This window comes from Rhincodon typus, chromosome 1 (assembly GCF_021869965.1).
Source record: "Rhincodon typus isolate 14 chromosome 1, sRhiTyp1.1, whole genome shotgun sequence".
NCBI classification, from domain to species: domain Eukaryota; kingdom Metazoa; phylum Chordata; class Chondrichthyes; order Orectolobiformes; family Rhincodontidae; genus Rhincodon; species Rhincodon typus.
The window spans coordinates 158896718-158916365 of NC_063332.1; the positions used below are offsets into that span (position 1 = coordinate 158896718).

At 40.9% G+C, this 19648-nt stretch overlaps 1 long non-coding RNA gene across 1 annotated transcript; it reads right to left on the minus strand.

Annotated features, from left to right (window-relative positions):
* Positions 1 to 553: 553 nt before the first annotated feature.
* On the minus strand, positions 554 to 18726 carry LOC125486728. The gene is made up of 2 exons (XR_007265365.1): positions 18560 to 18726; positions 554 to 840 (listed from the first exon to the last, which is right to left on the minus strand). It is a non-coding gene; the product is annotated as an uncharacterized LOC125486728 (long non-coding RNA).
* Positions 18727 to 19648: the final 922 nt, after the last annotated feature.

The following is a 19648-nucleotide window of genomic DNA, read 5'->3' on the forward strand; positions in this document are numbered from 1 at the left end:
CACTGGCTAATATCTGTATAGAGAATGGCTTCTCACCATCCTCCAAGACTATTAATGCCCAACAGATGGTATGTCATGCCTATTATATGAAAATCTCTGCTAACTCCATCAATGTAGCAATGAACTTCACTTTAGTTTATAAATTGAAGACCCTAAACATCAATTAAAAAAAGGTCAGAGCAAAAGTACATATCTTTTTCATTCAGATGCTGACTAACCCAAAGTCAGTTCAAGTACATGGTGGAGTAAGCAATCATAATCGATCATTTTTTTTAAAAAATAAGTAATGAACAGTAGTAGCAGAATGACATTTCCTATATTACAACAGTGACTACACTTCAAAAGAGATTCTTTGACTGTAAAGTGCTTTGAGACATCCAGTGGTCATGAAAGGCTCTTCATAAATGAAAATCTTTTTTTATTAACGCAGTACTGTCAAAGGGAATAGGTACACTGTTGTGGAATAATTAAGTTGATATTAGACTTCAGATATTAGTGAAAAACAGAACTGGTTTATCAGAAATTCCTGCTATTTCAGGAAAGAATCCATTTATTTCAAATGATTATAACCTTTATTAAAACAGCAATGAAACATGATAAAATTGTTTCAACATATTTTACTGTTATCTAACAACCAACTCCATAAGGCACAAGCTCAAACTTTCTCACAAACTGAAGAATTTTCATTCAGGTACATAGGTTTTTCAGTCAACAACAGCAAAAACTTTGCAAACCTCTTCGTATCCAATAGCTTCCAAGGTTAGCCAAGGCTAGTTATTCATTTTTCAGAACCACTCTTCCAGGTTAATGCTTTATCTGTTATTTCGGGTGCAAGAAATTCTGAAGAGAAAGAGGCTTTTCATCAGGTTAAGAAGAAAACTTAGATATATTATAGCAAAATCAATAAAACATAAATGATTTAAATGCATTTTAATTTTATTGTAATTATCAAAGTTTTCTTTTTTTAAAAAATCTATAGTAAGGTAAATGGAAAAGGATTAAAAAAAATTACAAGTCCATCCAAGGGTAAAGAACCATAAATCTCTTGATGAGCTAACATTGGGAAAACATACTATTAGCTTTATAACACAAAGTCAATCACTTGCGTGTAAGCTATTGATTTACCGTCTAGTAGCAGAGGTCTGCAGCTCTTAAACAGCTAATAAATCATAGTTCTGCACCAACCTCAGCACTTCAGTTTTATTATATGACAGGGACATTTGTAAATTGCAAGGAGCAACTAGTGGTCATACTGAGAGGCTGTAAAATCATTCAGCTTTTTGGCAGAGTTCACTTGCAGCTACCATCTTTTTAATTAAATGTTAAATATTAATATATCACAGCAGTGGATTCATCTTAAGGGTAATACTCTGGTTGTTCTCCTTTCCAAAAAAAAGGATTGCTTTTGACAATCCCAATGGAATACAAAATTGATCATTTCATCCACATTATTCAGTGCAAAAAATAAAACATTTATAAAATGTGAATATGATGTCCACAAAAAAGTCTTTTCTTGTGTTTTCATAAATTTCTTTTCAACAGATGGGTCACATGGATCCTGGAATTCTTATCACTGTCCCAGTACTAATTGCATTATTCATATGATCAAGCTTCAGTGTTAATGATTTACAGAACAGCAGTGTCCACTGGAATACAAGGAATTTATTTTAAATAATATATATCAATGTTGTCCATATCCTAAAAAAGATGGTTAGTCTTATAATAAAGATAGCACTTTTTTATTTCACAGGCATATGTATTTAAGAAACATAATGCAAAAGAAACAATGAAATAAACTACCAAGCATTCTGATTTTTATTTAGAGAGTATTGTTTAGGATGATTAATGGCACAGGCATCGAGGAGATTTTGCTACTCTTTTTCAAAATAGTGCCTTGGGATATTTTACATTCACCTGAGAGAGCAGTTTGGGCTTTGGCTTAACATTCAATCTAAAAGATGCTACCTCTGGTTAAAAGGAACCCAGATGAACAGTAAAATACAAAACAAAGGCACAAATCTTTTCCTTATTGGTACGTTTATTCACAGGACATAACATTATACATCTCTGACTCCTATTAACAACCCAGGGTCACAGCAGATTGTTCTTGTACTTTCTCCTTTTTTTATATTTGGATATGTTATCGCACACAACAAAATGGCTTTTATCACACCACTGAGTCACCTGTGGTATTCTTCATCTATTAACTACTAATACAAAATCGCTTGTGTTCCAATTGATTAATTTACACGCAAGGCCCAATAACACCAAAGGTGAGGGAAGAGGTATGAAGAGAGGGAGGGGATTAAATCAAAATGCTGTTGGAGGGAAACATAAAGCACTTCACCCCCATTAGGACCCCCCTTTCTCTAAAAGCATCGAAGTGTCAGTGGGCACCATTGACACCCAGGCACCCATGTAGCCACAGAAGAGGAGCAGCAGATTCCCTTTATATATGCTCCTGGTCCTTCATCAATAATATCCATCTATTGTGCTCTTTAACAAGACAATCACACAAGTATTTGCAGATTCCCCTTTCTCTTCTCAACAAAACATTTGTCACATACTTAAATAAGTATAATGCAATCACAGGAAAGCTAAATAGAAACCGAAAGAACTTCGGAAATCTGTTCCTGATTTACAGGAAAACTAAAATCATTTTCACATTTTGTACAAGTTATCATAAGACAAGATTTCCCTCTTCCAGGACCTCCAACAATTTAGTACAAAAGATATTCCTCTTTGTAAGCCAATTTGATAATTGGCCACTTGAAGCTACCAATTTATTTAACAATCTCTTTTCTCTCCAATATACCCTTTATACCATTAATGTCAAATTTCAACCTTCTCACAGTGACACTTCTTATCAAATGAACATTACTCCAAACATAACAGTTTTCCACATTGCATTCATTGGGCAAACTTTTCTCCAATTGCCCTTGTTTAGGATTTCCCTTGTAATCTTATAATCGCATACCTGCCAGTTTGACTATGACCAATGTTTCTACAGCTAGGGTACTTTTAAGAAACCTTGTTAATTTCTTGGCTCCCCAAGACATAGGACGGCATTTTCTGTTTCTGCCCTTCAAGATTACAATAACCTCAATGTACTTGAAAATCTATCTGGAAATTGGCATGGAAAGCATCACTAAAAGGAGCAATCTGATTTATCTTCCAGGTCACCTAAGGATGGAAGACTAAGTGTGCATTTCTTCAAATTTAATTTCTTTGATTTCTCTTTTATTGTACTTACCCTCAGTACCTCCTCAACTGAAGTGTGTTTTATCAAAGTGCTAAATTCCGGTACCAAGTAATTAAGATTGAGCCCAGACTAATTGCATAGCCAGGTTAGAGTGAGAGACTGAACAAGTTAGTGAGGTGTGGGGAATGCGGGAATGAGGTGATGGAAATGAGTATAGTGGAGTGAGGGAAGATATAATGTTGGAGTGAGAGGCAGGGAGAAAATGAGTGTGAGAATGAAATGGCGAGAATGAGAGAATATGAGAGAGGTCAGTTGGTGATGGTGTGTGCCAGATAGTGACAGAGTGAGTGAGGAAGAGTGTATGTGTGTGTGTGTGTGCATGTGTATGTGTCTGCACGTGTATCTGTGCATGTGTGTTTCTGTGTGTGTGTGAAGGAGGGAGTGAGGGGGTAATGTCTGTTTGGGGGGAAGGAGGAAGTGAGTGATGTGGGGAATGAGGGAGTGTGAATGGAGTATGCATATGTGATGGAGGAAGTGAGTAGGGTATGGGTTTGTGTGTCTGTATGTGTGTGTGTCTGTGTGTGTGTGTGTGTGTGTGTGAATGTAGAGAGGGAGAGAATGAGAGGTGGAGTATGTGAGTTGGAGAAGGAGGAAGTGAGTGAGAGAGGACAGCATGAATTTGTGGGAGAGAGAGTGAAGGCAGACTGCTTGAGAGTGTGAACACTGAGACTGAGTGAGTCAAACACTCACACAACTCCTCCTTCGCCTGCCCCAATAGCCAATTGAAAAAAAACAGGCTGGGAGAAGAGGAAAACCTATGCTGAAAGGCAATTTGCTTCTGGCCAAGACTTTCATACGTATGCCCTGAAGCCCATCTTGATGTGTCCAACACCAAAGTTGAAAGCAAAGTCAATGAAACCCTGAGCAATTAATCTTACTGTCCAATCAGAATGTTTTTTTTACCATTGGCATCCTCCCTGCCTGCCCCCTATCTGGCACTTCAGAATAGACAGTAATTATTTTTTCTTGTTGTTTTCACTTTCATCAAATTTTCTTCCAATTTATTCATGGTCACCTAAACATCGTAATCTTAAGGGCTACTACTTCTAGTGGAGTGTTTTGATTGTCCTACTCGCTTTGTTCTAGCCAAACTACAGGCTGTACTTGCTCCCCCGCCTTCTTCTGGACAATCGCTTCATGAGCTTGTCCTTCCACAGTCAAAGGAACTGTTGCCAGTATATGATCATCCTCTAGAGCCAGAAACATTTCCACCTCCATTATGGGAACTCACACTCCATTTCCTAACGCGTCTCATTTCACTTGTCTGTCCATGACTTTTAATTCTTGTCCATCAGTTTGAACATTTAGCCAATGTTTGAGTTTTCAAGTGGACTTCCCTAATTTGCCTACAATGTTCACATCCAAGAAAAAAAAACATAAAACTTGAAAATGGCAAAACTGAAATGGAACTCCAGTTCATTTATTCTACTGGTAATTCCTTCTGAGGAGTCCATTTAATGGACATCACACCAGAACCAACTTTCAGCAAGTTGTCCTAAGGGGAAAATAGCGCCATTTCATGCATTGTTGTCACTTCATTTGTCATCAAGCACTTCACCCGTCACATTCCTCTCCTCATTCCTCATAACTGAGGAATAGGGTGCCTCATCATCTTCCATTAATTGCTCAGATTCTTCAAGTTTACAATAAACCCCAATTAACCTTGATGAATACCCACTAATAGTTTGACTAACCATGTTGGAGAATTAGTGCCTTCTCATCGAGCCTTGGTGCTTTACCTGGAACTTTCTACTCTTTATATATTATGGTGCCTCAGTGGTTAGCACTGCTGCCTCACAGTACTAGGGCCCCTAGTTCAATCCCAGCCTTGGGTGACTGTCTGTTTTGCATGTTCTCCCCGTGTCTGTGTGGGTTTCCTCTAGGTGCTCTGGTTTTCTCCCACAGTCCAAAGATGTGCAGGGTAGGTGGATTGGCCACGCTAAATTGCCCATAGTGCCGGGGGATGTTTAGGTTGGGTGGGTTAGACATGGGAAATGCAGGCGTAGGGCAATGGGTCTGGGTAGAATGCTCTTCAGAGGGGCGGTGTGGACTTGTTAGGCCAAATGGTCTGTTTCCACGCTGTTGGGATTCTCTGATATAGCATACTAAATCCCCAGGTTTAAAGCTTACCTCTGATGGTTTATTGTGATATCATAAGGCTTGCTGAAATTTCAGCGAGAATTCTGCCTTCTCCTTGAACGTAGAGCAGTGAAGTTTGCTGAAAGGTGGAACTAATTGTAGGGCTGGGAGGAGATAACTCATCACAGAAGATCTATTTGCATATCTCCCATTGACCAATGGATATGAACTATAGCCCCAAGCATTTGGGGCAAACTCTTCACATGGACGGCGTGCTCCAGAGCAGCTAATAACTTACAAATTTTTTAGTCAGCTAGAATCTTTTGGACCATCTTATCAATCAACATGTGATTTTTTTTCACCAAATCCATTACAGAAGGGTCTTTCAGGTGAAGTGTTCATCACTACAATGTTCATATTTTCATACGTACCTTTAAATGCTCCATTGGCAAATTTCACCCCACCAAGCCCATTATCAATTAGCAATAAGGCACCTAATCCAATCATATTTTATTGTTTCATAGTTTTATCCACAATCACTGTTTTGTCCTTACCACGTACTGCTGTTGACCAACTGAATCCCTTGCCACACCCATGAAATATAAAATGAAAATGTTTCTATCTTTGTACCACACCTTTAAATCCATAGCTACCACATCATTAAAGTCTCGTGATAATGGGAGATTTACAATGAACTGTCATGATGTCCTCCAATGCTTTTTCCATACCTCATTTCTTTAACTAATTTTGTTGTGCGCTCATCAACTGCCCCTATATCTCTTAGTAGGATTTTTAAGCAGTGACAATAAAAATGAACAAATTTTCAAAATAACTTTAAGACAATTTACTTTCTTTTGCTCTCTCAAATTCCTTTCATCTAATTCCATTAACTCTACTTTAACATTTTGATGAGCGATGGTAGGTTTTGTTAAAGAGATGCAATAACGTCCTGATTGGGTAAATAACAAATCTAATTACTTTCCGAAGACGATTGCTTTATTGTGTTCCTTGTCTAATTTCATTTGCGTTTGTTCCCATGAACGGCTTGTTCAGCAGCAAAGGAAACTCACTAGATATTGTATCTGTTTGAAGAAGTGGCTTACCTCAGCTACTCCATATAAAATTAACACTGTTTTCAGTGACAAATGTGTTGTCATTCCCAAATCTAAAGAAAGTACAACTTCCATAATTATTGACCTGTCTTTGATTCTTACTACTTAGAGAATCCAAATAATGTTTAGACCAATCTATCCACATACTATGGATGAGCAAGCGTTATCCAAGGTTGTGCAGACATTGTTTAGGCCACTTTTGGAATATTGCATGCAATTCTGGTCCCTGCTATAGGAAAGATGTCGTGAAACTTGAAAGGGTTCAGAAAAGATTTTCAATGATGTTGCCAGGTTTGGAGGGTTTGAGCTATAGCGAGAGGCTGAATAGGCTGGAGATATTTTCTTTGGTGCATCGGAGGCTGAGGGGTGACCTTATAGAGGTTTCAGGCATGGATAGGGTAAATAGCTAAGGTCTTTTCCCCAGGTGGAGGGGAGTCCAAAACAAGAGAGCATAAGTTTAAGGTGAGAGGGGAAAGCTTTAAAAAGGGCCTTGGGGGAATTTCTTCATGCAGAGAGTGGTGCGTGTATAGAAAGAGCTGCCAGAGGAAGTGGTGGAGGCTGGTAAAATTATAACACTTAAAAGGCATCTAGATGGGTACATGAATAGGAAGGGTTTGGAGGGATATGGGCCAAATGCTGGTAAATGGGATTAGATTAACTTGGGATATCTAGTTGGCATGGACGAGTTGGACTAAACGGGTCTGTTTATGTGCTGTACAGCTCTATGACTCTATGACTAAAGAAATGAAACTGGGCAGACCACACAGCATTGACCTAGGTACCAGAAAAATCAAAGGCAGAAACAGCCCTGTAGATCCTACAAAGTCCGCCTCACTAATATTGTGGTCTATTGTCAAAATTGGGAGACCTGCCCCAAAGACGAGTCAAGCAACAGCCTGAAATAATCATACTCGCTACCTTAAAGAAAATGTCCCAGACACCACCATCATCATACCCAGATATGTCCTATCCAATCTCACCGGCAGGACAGACTCAGCAGAGGTGGTGGCACAGTGGGTAATCTTTTGGGGGGAACTGCCCTGGGAGTCCTCAACATTGACTCTGAACCCCATGAAGTCTCAGGCCTTCAGGTTAAATATGAGCAAGGAAACCTCCTGCTGATTACCACGTACTGTCCTTCCTCAGCTGATGAATCGGTACTCCTCCATGTTGAACAACACTTGGAGGAAGCATTGAGGGTGGTAAGAGCACAAAATGTATTGTGAGTGGGGGATTTCAATGTCCACCACTAGGAGTGGCTCGGAAGCTGTACTACAATCAAGCTGGTCGGGTCCTAAAGGACATCACTGCTAGACTGGGTATGTGGCAGACGGTGAAGGAACCAACCAGAGAAAAATATACTTGACCTCATCCTTACCAATCTGCCAGGTGCAGATACATCTATCCATGACAGTCTCAGTAAGAGTGCTCACCCCAAAGACCATGTGGAGATGAAGTCCCGCCTTCACATTGAGAATACCCTCCATCATGTTGTGTGGCACTATCACCATGCTGAATGGGACAAGCTTCAAACAGATGTAGCAACTCAAGACTGCCATCTGTGAGTCATTGTGGGCCATCAACCCCAGCAGAATTGTACTCCTGCACAATCTGTAACCTCATGACCTGGCATATCCCCCACTTAACCATTACCATTAAGCCAGGGGATCAATCCTCATTCAGGAGCAGCACCAGGCATATTTAAAATGGAGATATTAACCTGGTGAAGCTATGAAACAGGACTACTTGCGTGCCAAACAGCAAAGGCAACAAGTGATAGACAGAGCCAAGCGATCTCACAACCAACAGATCAGATCTAAGCTCTGCACACTGACCACATCAGTTGTGAATGGTAGTGGGCAACTAAACATCTATTTGGAGGAGGAGGCTCTACAAATATCCCCATCCTCAATGATGGAAGTGCCCAGCACATCATTGCAGAAGACAAGGCTGAAGCATTTGCAGCAATCTACAGTTGAGTGGGTGATCCATTTTGGCCGCCTCCAGTGGTTCCCAGCATGACAGATAGCAGTTTTCAGTCAATTTAATTCACTCCATGCTAGAAACAGTTGGAGACACTGCACGCTGCAAAGTCTATGGGCCCTGACAACATTCCAGCAGTAGTAATGAAGACTTGTGCTCCAGAATGTGCTGCTACCCTAGCCAAGCTCTTCCAGTACAGTTACAGCAACAATCTGGAAATTTGCTCAGGTATGTCCTATACTCAAAAATGGGGGCAAATCTACCCCAGCCAATTACCTCCCCATCAGAGTACTCTCCATAATCTGTAAAATGATGGAAAGTAACATCAGCAAAGCTATGAGACAGCAAGGCTCAGCAATAACCTGTTCACTGATTCCCACTTTGGATTCAGCCAGGGCCCCTAAGCTCCTGACCTCATTACTATCTTGGTTCAAACATGCACAAAAGAGTTAAATTTCAGAGGTGACATGAGAGTGACAGCCCTTGACACCAAGGCCCCATTTGACCATGTGTGGCATCAAGGAGCCCTAACAAAACTGGAATTAATTGGTACCCGGGGGCAAACTTTCTGGTTGGAGTCATACATGATACATAGGAAAATGGCCATGGGCTGTTGGATGTCAGTCATCTCAGCAAATCTCTGCAGGAGTTACTCAGGGGAGTGTTCTAGGCCTAACTATCTTCAGCTGATTCATCAATGACCTTCCCTCATCATAAAGTCAGAAGTGGGGATGCTCACCGATGATTACACAATGTTCAGCACCATTTGTGACTCCTCAGATACTGATGCAGTCCATGTTCGAATGCAACAAGATCTGAACACTTATCCAGGCTTGGGCTGAAAAGTGGCAAGTAACATTTGTGCCACACAAATGCTAGACAATGACCATCTCCAATAAGAGACAAACTAATCACTGCTCCTTGACATTCAATGGTGTTACCATCACTGACCTCCCCACTATCAACATCCTTGGGGTTACCTTTGAGCAGAAATTCAACTGGACTTGCCACATAAACATAGTAGCTACAAAAGCAAGTCAGAGGCTTGAAATTCTGCGGTGAGTAGCTCACTTTTTGACTCCCCGAAGCCTGTCTATCATCGACAAGGCACAAGTTAGGAGTGTGATGGAATACTCCTGACTTGCCTGGATGGGTGCAGCTCCAACAACACTCAAGAAGCTTGACACCAACCAGGACAAAGCAACATACTTAATTGTCATTACATCCATAAGCATCCACTCCCTCCACCATTGACACTCATTAGCAGCAGTGTACACTCTCTATAAGATGCACTGCAGAAATTCATCAAAGATCCTTAAACAACACCTTCCAAACCCATGACCACTTCCATCTAGAAGGACAAGGGCAGCAGTTATAAAGGAACACGACTACCTGCAAGCCACTCACCATCCTGACTTGTAAATATATTGCCATGCCATAGCTGTCACCAGGTCAAAATCCTGCAATTCCCTCCTTAAGGTCATTGTGGGTCTACCTACAGCATGTGAACTGCAGTGATTCAACAAAGCAGCTCACCACCACCTTCTCAAGGGTAGCTAGGGACAGGTAAATAATGCTGGCCACCGAGTAACCTACATGTCCCATTAGCGAATAAAAAAAAAGTTGAGGATGTTGTTTACTTTGACAGGCACTAACAAAACATGGCCACCAGTTCCAGTTGGAAGGAAGACTTGTTCCGAAAGATTAAAACTGTCAGCATTCAATATGATACCCTGAACTTCCTGCCACGCTGGTGTTCTGAGGAAACTTACTGTACGTTCTGTGTGCTGGGTACAGTCTCCTGCAACAGGCATTTCTTTATTGATCTCCTCTATCTTTTGTGGAGCTGCAGGTCTGTGAACAGTTGGTACTTTTATTGAAATCAAAACAGAAAGTGTTGGAGAAACTCAGCAGGTCTGGCAGCATCAGTGGACAGATAAGCTAAGTTAATGTTTCAAATCTGCTGTGACTTTGCTTTGAAATGAGAAGCTCATTTTATTTTTCCTTTCTGTAGGTGCTGCCAGACCTGCTGAGTTTTTCCAGCACATTCTATTTGGACTTTTTTTTTTGATTTGCTTGTGCCGATGTAGATTCTATGCCATCTGCTGTTGAATGTAATTCAGCATAACCCTATTGATCTGATAGATCAGAACTCCAAGAGTAGGTCAAATTCCAAAGTGTGGATGATACATACAAAGTGTATAAAGTAGCTTTTCATTTAAAGCACTGTGAACAAAGCCTTTCACATGAGGACATAGGAAAAGCAGTTGTGAATACTGAGCACTTATTGACATATTTTCCTGTCATGACTTCAACCTCTTCAATTGCTGCTTTTCTCTTGCCTGGTTTTCACTAGCGAGTCCTGGAAGCCCAGGAGACCAATGCAGCCTAGGTTAAACCTCAAACCTTACATTAATATCACTGTAACACATTGAAATTGACAGCCCACCTCTCCTGAAGGGGTACTCACATCCAGTCCAACATACTGCAGTGATAGCTGGAAGTCAGTAGGTTAGAAGAAGCTTCCAACACACTGTCAATTTCACCAGTTTTTACTGTTTGTGTGCTCCTGAACCCACGCCTGATTACACATCCAAATTCAGATTATTAAACCTTGCTACACAGAATGCCATTCATTCAGCCCATGCTTCTCTGGAACAGTTCTCCAATTTAGTTTCACATCTCAGCTTTTTCCTTCTGGCTGTACAAATTTGTTCCCCTCAAATAGATAAGAAATTTTCTTTTGAAAGTTTCTATGTCATCTGAATCTAAGGCAGTGCACTCTATATGCCATCATCCCAAAGCATGTCATGTCTCCTCTAGTTCTTTTGCCAATTCTCTAAAATCTACTATCTCTAGCTCCTAGTTCTCTTCCAGAAGAAATTGTATCTCCTACGTTGCCTATCAAAGACCTATAATTGTTCCAGTAGATTTCCACCTTTTCCTTCTCTCATCTAAGGAGAATTATTCCAATGTCTCCACATAACTGTTCTCATCCTGGTAGACTTTCTCTGTAACATATCCAAGGTCCCTCCCTTCAGTGAGGTGCCTAGAATGTACATAACAATCTAAGGTCCAACCAGTGATTTGTAGAGGGAGATCTTTTAGTCTACATTCCCGTTTACAAGTATTTGGCATCATCCACTTCCTCCTCCAGCTCCCAAACTAGTCTTGCTGATTTCTTCTGTTTCCTTTCAATCGTAGCAATATCCCATTTGTCCTGCAACAATTAGAGCTATACAGAATATTCAAAGTAAACGCACACCGATAATTTATAAAGTGGCAAGATTATCCCATCATTTTGAGTCAATACTAACCTTCTAAAACATTGCAATATCTGTTACTCTTTACTCATTATTGCTAAACATTATTATGTTTACTTCAATTTATCATCAGTCAGGATTCCCAGGTCTGTTCCACTTTCCGAATATCTTTTTCTCTTGCATTTCCATTTGAGTAATATTCTGTTTTGTCTTTACAAACATATGAAGCACTTTGGATTTCTTTACAATGAATCTGGTTCTGCCAGCTGCCTGTCCAACTCCAAAGCACATTAAAGTTCTCCTGAGGCTTATGCAGTTCATCTATGAATTCTTTGTCAGCTCTACCTGCCTGCACATTAAGGACAAAAGCAAACCCTTGTCTGTTCTTCAATGGCCTCGAGTGGTTCCTTTAAGTCCCATAAGTTACACTGTTATTGTGGAAATACTTAGCAGCCTAAGCATTGCACCTGTTCTACACTGATATGCCCAATCTGACAGCAAGTTCCTAGAGTAGGTTTTCATTTCCCAATTAGTGAACTCAAGAGGATCAACACCTTCTTTCACTGGGTGTGCTGGACACTCAAAAGTCATTAGAAAGGGTGTGGAGAGGATCAGTTCTAGAAGGCCACCACTATCCATCCCAGTCTCCCAGCCACAGCTTTCTACCTGCACACCACACCCTCACCTCCACCCTTACCCAAATAACCCCATTATTTGTCCAGAAATCAATTGGTGACAAATGATTTGGTCCCCCATTCCACGAATAAAAGTTACATTATTTTACATTGTTCATTCAGTGTGATAAATGCCTTATGATTGATTGATTGATTGATTGATTTACTGTCACATGTACCAAAATACAGTAAAAAAGTTTGTTTACGAGCGGTACAGGCAGATCACAGCAAGCAAAAGATGTACAGATCAAAAAGACTTAGAGCCATACAGGTTTAACTGCAGGTTACAGTGTTTGAGGCTAAAGGCCACTCAACAGTCTGATAATGGCTGGAAAGAAGCTGTTCCTAAACCTGCTTGTGCGTGTGTTCAGGCTTCTGTTTCTTCTGCCTGATGGAAGAGGTTGTAGGAGGTCATTACCAGGGCACAATGGGTCTTTGATGATGTTGGCCGCCTTTCCCTGGCAGCGAGCCGTGTAAATAGGGTCCATGGATGGATGGTTGGCTTCTGTGATTGTCTGGGCTGTGCACAGCAGCTTCTGTAGTTTCTTACAGTCCTGGGCAGAGCAGTTGCCATACCAGGCTGTTATGTACTTGACAATATGCTTTCAATGGTGCATCTGTAGAAGTTGGTGAGGGACCTTATGGACATGGCACATTTCCTGAGCCACCTGAGGAAGAAGAGATGTTGTTGTGCCTTCTTGACTGTTGCATTTATGTGGGAAGTCCAAGACAGGTCGTTGGTTATCATCACTCCGAGAAACTTGATGCTCATCACTCTCTCAACGTCAGTTCCATTTATGTAGATGGAGGTGTGTTCCCCTCCTTTCTTTCTGATGTCGATGATCAGATCTTTAGTTTTGCCGACTTTGAGAGACAGATTGTTTTGTTTGCATCAAGTCACCGAGCCCTCTATCTCCCTTCTGTATTTTGGTTCATTATTGTTAATGGTAATGATGGTAATGGTAATAATGGTAATGATACCACTATGGTGGTATCATCAGCGAACTTATTGATAGCATTCGTTCAGAATTTGGCAACAAAGTCATGGGTGTACAGGGAGTACAGCAGGGGGCTGAGGACACATCCTTGGGGGGCTCCAGTGCTGAGAGTTATTATGGAGGAGATGTAGTTACCTATCCTCACTGATTGCAGCCTATTGGTCAGAAAGCTGAGGATCCAGTTGCAGAGGGTGGAGTCAAGATCAAGGTCACACAGTTTTGAGATCAATCTGGAGGGGATAATGGCGTTGAAGGCAGAGCTCTAGTCAATGAGCAAGAGTTTGACATAGGTGTCTTTGTTGTCCAGATGTTCCAGGGATGAGTGCAGGGCTAGGGATATGGCAACCGCTGTGGACCTGTTATGTTGGTAGGCAAACTGTAGGGGTTCGAGGCAGATTGGTAAACTGGAGTTGGTGTGGACCATGACCAGCCTCTTGAAGCACTTCATGATTATTGAAGTCAGAGCTATTGGATGGTAGTCATTAAGGCACATTGCATGTGTTTTCTTGGGTACGGGGATGATGGTGGTCTTCTTGAAGCAGGTGGGGACTTCATCTTGTAGGAGGGAGAGGTTGAAGATGTCGGTGAATACCTCTGCCAGTTGGCACGCACAGGATCTGAGTGCTCGGCCAGGGACTCCGTCCGGGCCCATCGCTTTCCTTGGGTTGACTCCGAGGAAGACTGATCTGACTTCTGAAGCAGTAACAGAAGGAACAGGTGTGTCCAGAGCTGTCAGGCCAGGTGTCACCACCCGGTGGTATTCTGTTCAAACCGAGCATAGAAAGTTGCCCCTCATGTCCTTATTATAAAGTCTTATTTAAAACCCAACAACCAAATCTCCCACCCATTTTGGAGCAATAGGTTCTTGGAGACTTTGCAATGTGTTGATATTAAGTGCCACACACTTTGGTATGCATTGGTGCAGGTGAAGTAGGGTCAGAATTGGGGAAGGTCTTCAGTATCATTTGTATGTTTGAATGTTAGAACAATATGGACTGGATTTTCCAAGGAGTGGCATTCACACTCAGTCTCTCATTCTGTTCCTTTTCTTTACATAATGAATGAGCCCTGCTGTTCTGAGAGAAGATTCTAGTCAGGGCTTCTTCAGACATATGGAGAGCACTTTCAAACGGAGTAGTGCAGGATAGTTAGGGAAGTAAAAGCAACCTCTCTCTTTGCACCAAAATCAGTTGTTGGATTTTGTGATTTAAGTGTCCTTACAGCCACTTTGACAGCCACTTCAAGTGGATGGAATAATTTAATGTTTCTAAAGTTGTGGCCAAGACTTGCTGAATTTTATTCTTATCCTCATTAACTATTGAAATTTTATTCTTTGCCTGATCATTTTCTTAAACCATGTATTTGATTTCGCTTGTCATGAAGGAAACACAAAAAGTATGAGCCAGAATGTCTAAGTGGAAATTAACTGGTTTTAATTTTCAGAAAATTGAATGGTCTCTGTCACGATGCGTTTGCAGGCACTTCCAAAAGCCTATAGAGACTCATTATCCAAGTTTGTACTTAAAGCCTGGCAAAATACCTGGGGCTTGCCAGTATCTAAAGACCTGTGTCTCAGCAGGTGTCACCAACTTTAATGGGCAAGGGAATGAATAAAGAGCAAAGAGTAAGAAAGCACCATCTTGAGGATTTCATCAAATCTGTTCATAAAGAACATCTGTAACAGACCAAAGTCAAATGTTGCTTTATGTTTTACAGCTGGAGATCACCTCCATAATGCAAGGTCATCAACCGAACAGTGAAAAATAAATTAGGATTCGCAGTGAGCTGTCACACATGATACGTTTCTGACCAGTGTGGACAGGCATCTGATCAATAAACCACTTTGAAAGTACAACACCACTAATGAAATATCCAAACTGAATTGAGTTTTGGAGAAGGTAGAAGAGATATCAATGATGAACAAAAAGGTACAGTGGTTGATATAGTTTGACATGTCTGTCCAGGGTCTTTGTTAGGGCAAATCAAAACTAATCCCATTGGCTTGTTCCTTCTCAAGTGCCCTGATCTTCCTTTGTCTTGAAAGTTTATTATCTCTTCCTAAAAGATTAAATGGGATTTACCTCAGCCGCTTCCCATAGCAAAGCACTGTACATTTGAACAACTATCAACAAACACCTGCTGACATAGCCCTTAGAAATAATGGCCCAGTTCTTCCAATCAAGCTGCTGTAGTCACTGATCATCACAGTAATGCACATCAGTGACAGTGTCCTAGCAACCATTCTGTTTGGTGTACAACAGCACAAACTTTCAGAGATCTGGAGTGCCTCTATCCTTATGCAATGTGCCAGAGGGTTGCCATTTTAGCTCTGATATTGATGTTACCATTATCAGGGAAGCAAAATGGAACTGATGTGAATCTGGGCTAATTACCCATTCACAACAAAATGTTAGGGTTGGTGTTGAGATGGAAGGAGACCCCTCTGTCATTTTTGGGAATATCTGATGAGGATATGAAAATTAGATGTTTCAATGTTGCTCAAATTTATCTTACTCGTTAGAAGTGATTCTGAATATTTATCTTGGTAAATTATTAAATTTATATGACTTTTACATGATTCTGATACCATTTATGATGTTTTAAAATTTAATGTCTACATTTATCACTTTTAAAAATTATTCTCCTCACACTCATCTCACATTTAACATGTTTGTTTAAATATCCATATAACCCATTTATATTTATATAATTTTTTAAAATCTTGTTTATATGCTTTCTAAATAATAAATATTACTGTTCCTTAAACAAATTTTTAAAAAACTTTTTTCAGCATATCTTCTGTTTCTGAAGGTTTTGACAGATTAGATGAGATGATTTCTATTCAATGCACCATGTGCTCAGTCCTTTTTACTCTTATTAATTATCTCAGGAACTATGCTATGGTCCATGCACCACTGGTTTTTAATCTCTGATCTATACGGATATGATGTATTGGTTTCTCTATCTATAACAGGCTTATTCACAATGCTTTAAAAATTTTGCTCCAAGCTTTCACCTCAAGTTTTCAACAACTTCTACACTTTAATGAAACAAAGAACTAATAAAGTTCTGACAAATTGTTACTGGATTCAAAATGTTCCCTCTGCTTTCTCTCCACAGTTGCTGCCAGACCTGCTGAGTTTCTCCAACATTTTCTATTTTAACCTCCACTTTGTTCACTTCTCTTTGAATCAACTCCCCCAAGCCTAACTAATCAAGCACAATGAGTGCCAAGAGTAGACAGACTCACATAATCAAACATAGAACAGTTGAACACTACACAAATGAGGAGGAACCTTGTTGAGGACTGGGGAATCTTGACAGCTGGCCAGATAGCTGGGAAGAAATTGTGCTTCCTCTTCCAGGAAAGGCCAGCTGAACCATGGGCCAAGCAGGCAGGAGCATGGCCACTGACAGGACTTTCCCTGGTATCAAGAACACCACCAGAGCAGAGGTCCCACCCAGCCAGAAGTCTGCAAGTTCTCCCCGTTTCTGCATGAGTTTTCTCTAGGTGCTCCAGTTCTCTCCCACAGTCCAAAGATGTGCAGGATAAGTGGATTGGCCATGCTACAAAAAACATTACCCCATAGTATCCAGGGATGTGCAGGTTAGGTAAGTTAACCACGGTAAAATTTCCTTAGTTGGGGGGGGCGGGTGGAGTTTACGGGATTGGAGTGGCAGGATAGTTCTGATTGGCTCTTCGTAGGGTTAGTACAGACTCGATGGACTGAATGGCCTCTTTCTGCACTGAAGAAATTCTATGACTCAATGATTCTGTGAGAGCTGCTGGCCACTGTGAAGCTTGCATTTATTTTTCTTTATTCCTTCATGGGATGAGGGCGTCGCTGGCTAGGCAGCATTTGTTGCCCATCCCTAATTGCCCAGAGGGCAGTTAAGAGTCAACCAGATTGCAGTGGATCTGGAGTCGCATGTAGGCCAGACCAGGTAAGGATGGCAGTTTCCTTCCCTAAAGGACACTAGTGAACTAGATGGGTTTTTACTGACAATCAGCAATGGATTCATGGTCATCATTAGATTCTTAATTCCAGATATTGATTGAATTCAAATTCCACCATCTGCCATGGCAGGATTCGAACTTGAGTCCCCAGAACATTATCTGGGTCTCTGGATTAACAGTCCAGCGATAACACCACTAGGCCATTGCCATTTTTCGTGTTCAATAACACAACAGCATCATGGAAAACCCAGGGCAAAGGTAAGTGTCGGAGACTAGGGTGTTTCTCAGGGTGGCGACCTTGGAAAGAGGGGTTTGGGGGTTTGAAGCAACAGCAGTGGTATCACACCCTGGCCCCAACCGCACCCCCACCCAATATTCGGTTCCACTATCAAGCACTAATTGTCTTTGGTTAAGGGACACGGTCTCCCCCAACTCAAGCTGGCAAGCTGCATTGTGAATACCGCATGGCAACAGACCCAGCTACAGCAGTGTTACTCCCAACAGCGATGAGCTGATGCACTTCAGTCACATTTAGTTGAGCAGCAGGGATACAATGTTGATCATGATGTGCCTTCTCAGCCAGAACTTAATGTGGCAGTGATGGGCAGGAAATGGCGTTTGGGCATCCACTTTATTAAGTGCCACCCATCCCATTTCCAAGCTCACCATTTCCAGGAACAGAAGATTCCACCAGTTGCAGGGGAGAGTGGGGGAATTATCCAGCCTTCACAGTGGAATTCCTAGAGGAGTATTATGTGAAGTAAGTGGACTGTTAACACCGAGACTGTCAATGAATGGTATTGCTTTGGCACAGAGTGTCAGAATAGGGACCAGTGTCTTCACGTGAAAGCATCAGGATTTGTCACGAGGATAATTTGCGTTGATACAATGATACATTTTGGAAACTAGATAGTGTTCCCTTTCAGCATTTTATTTGAATTGATAAGGTAAGAAAATAAGAAAGCAAAAGCCGCTTCTAATGTATTCTACTCAAATGAAGTAAAAACTGAAAGAGCTGCGTGATGCTGTAAATCAGAAACACAAACAAAAATTGCTGGAAAAGCTCAGCAGGTCTGGCAGCATCTGTGGACAAAAATCAGATTTAACATTTTGGGCTGGGTAATCCTTCCTCAAAATTATTCTGATGAAATGAAGTATTGCACTGAACAAAAGACTACAGGTTAAGTCTATAAAGCCTGTAACAAGAATTGTCAGTGGACTCAAACTGACCTTAACTGAGCTGTTAATGCCGACCTAATATCCTGATGTAGCTCAGTGCTTTGGGAGGACACTAAATTGGCTCACCCAATCTATGGTAGTGATCCTCAAGTAGGCCCGGTTCTGGGGGAGGTAAGTGTGGGCCTGCTTGAAGACGTCCGCACTTCCTGCCGTGTCTGTTTCCATATTCTAATGAGAAAAGAACAAATTAAAATATATCCCTTCTTCAGTGATCTCCAGATGTACAACTCTAGCTAGGCCATTGCAGAGCTGAAAAACAGCCACCATCTGCCTTAACGACTCAGAAAGTTGACTTTGTTTATGGACCCATAACTTGCATAACATTGCCTTTTACATCATTGTAAACAAAGTACAGAAAATATCGTGTCGTCTTTGTGTTACAACTGAACTGTTTTCTTTCCTTTAGCTGCATAATATTGTCAGCTTCCCCACTTGTGGTGTTTTACTTAACTAGCTGTGAGACACAAAGGAAGGAGTATAACCGGAATTAACATAGCACAAATGAAACTGATCCCTTTTGTTTTGAAACATATCAAGTCTGCTGAAAGCATCATTCGGGTGCCGGAGTTGTGATATTTTTAAGGATCCTTCTAACTGATGCATTTTAATCATGTTACAAATGTATGAGTGCATTTATATGAGATTCTTTTTGCTATTTTTAGGAAGGCAGTAACCTATTTGGGTTTAAGGATATTTCTCTTTAAAAAAAATAGACGGAAGAGAACATATAAATTCTTTGATAAATTTTTCAATAATGTTTTGCATTGCGATCTTAATCCCTAAATGTTAACTTCACATTGGTGCACAGCAGGACACGTACTGTTCTGATTATAGAGAAGGCCTGAAGATATTGACCCTTGATCTTGAGCATTTGAATTTCAATGTCCAAACTGTGGGGGTAAAGAAAAAGTTCAACTCCCCATGGCAATAATCTGCAGAACGAACAACTAAATAAACAAAAGAATAACAAATAAAAACGCCAGTGTCTTCAGCTTTAAATTTAACTTCTGCACCATTTCCGTTAAAAAATACTCAAAAATATTTCATCTCCTCAGGGGAGATAGGGCTTTCTATTTACAT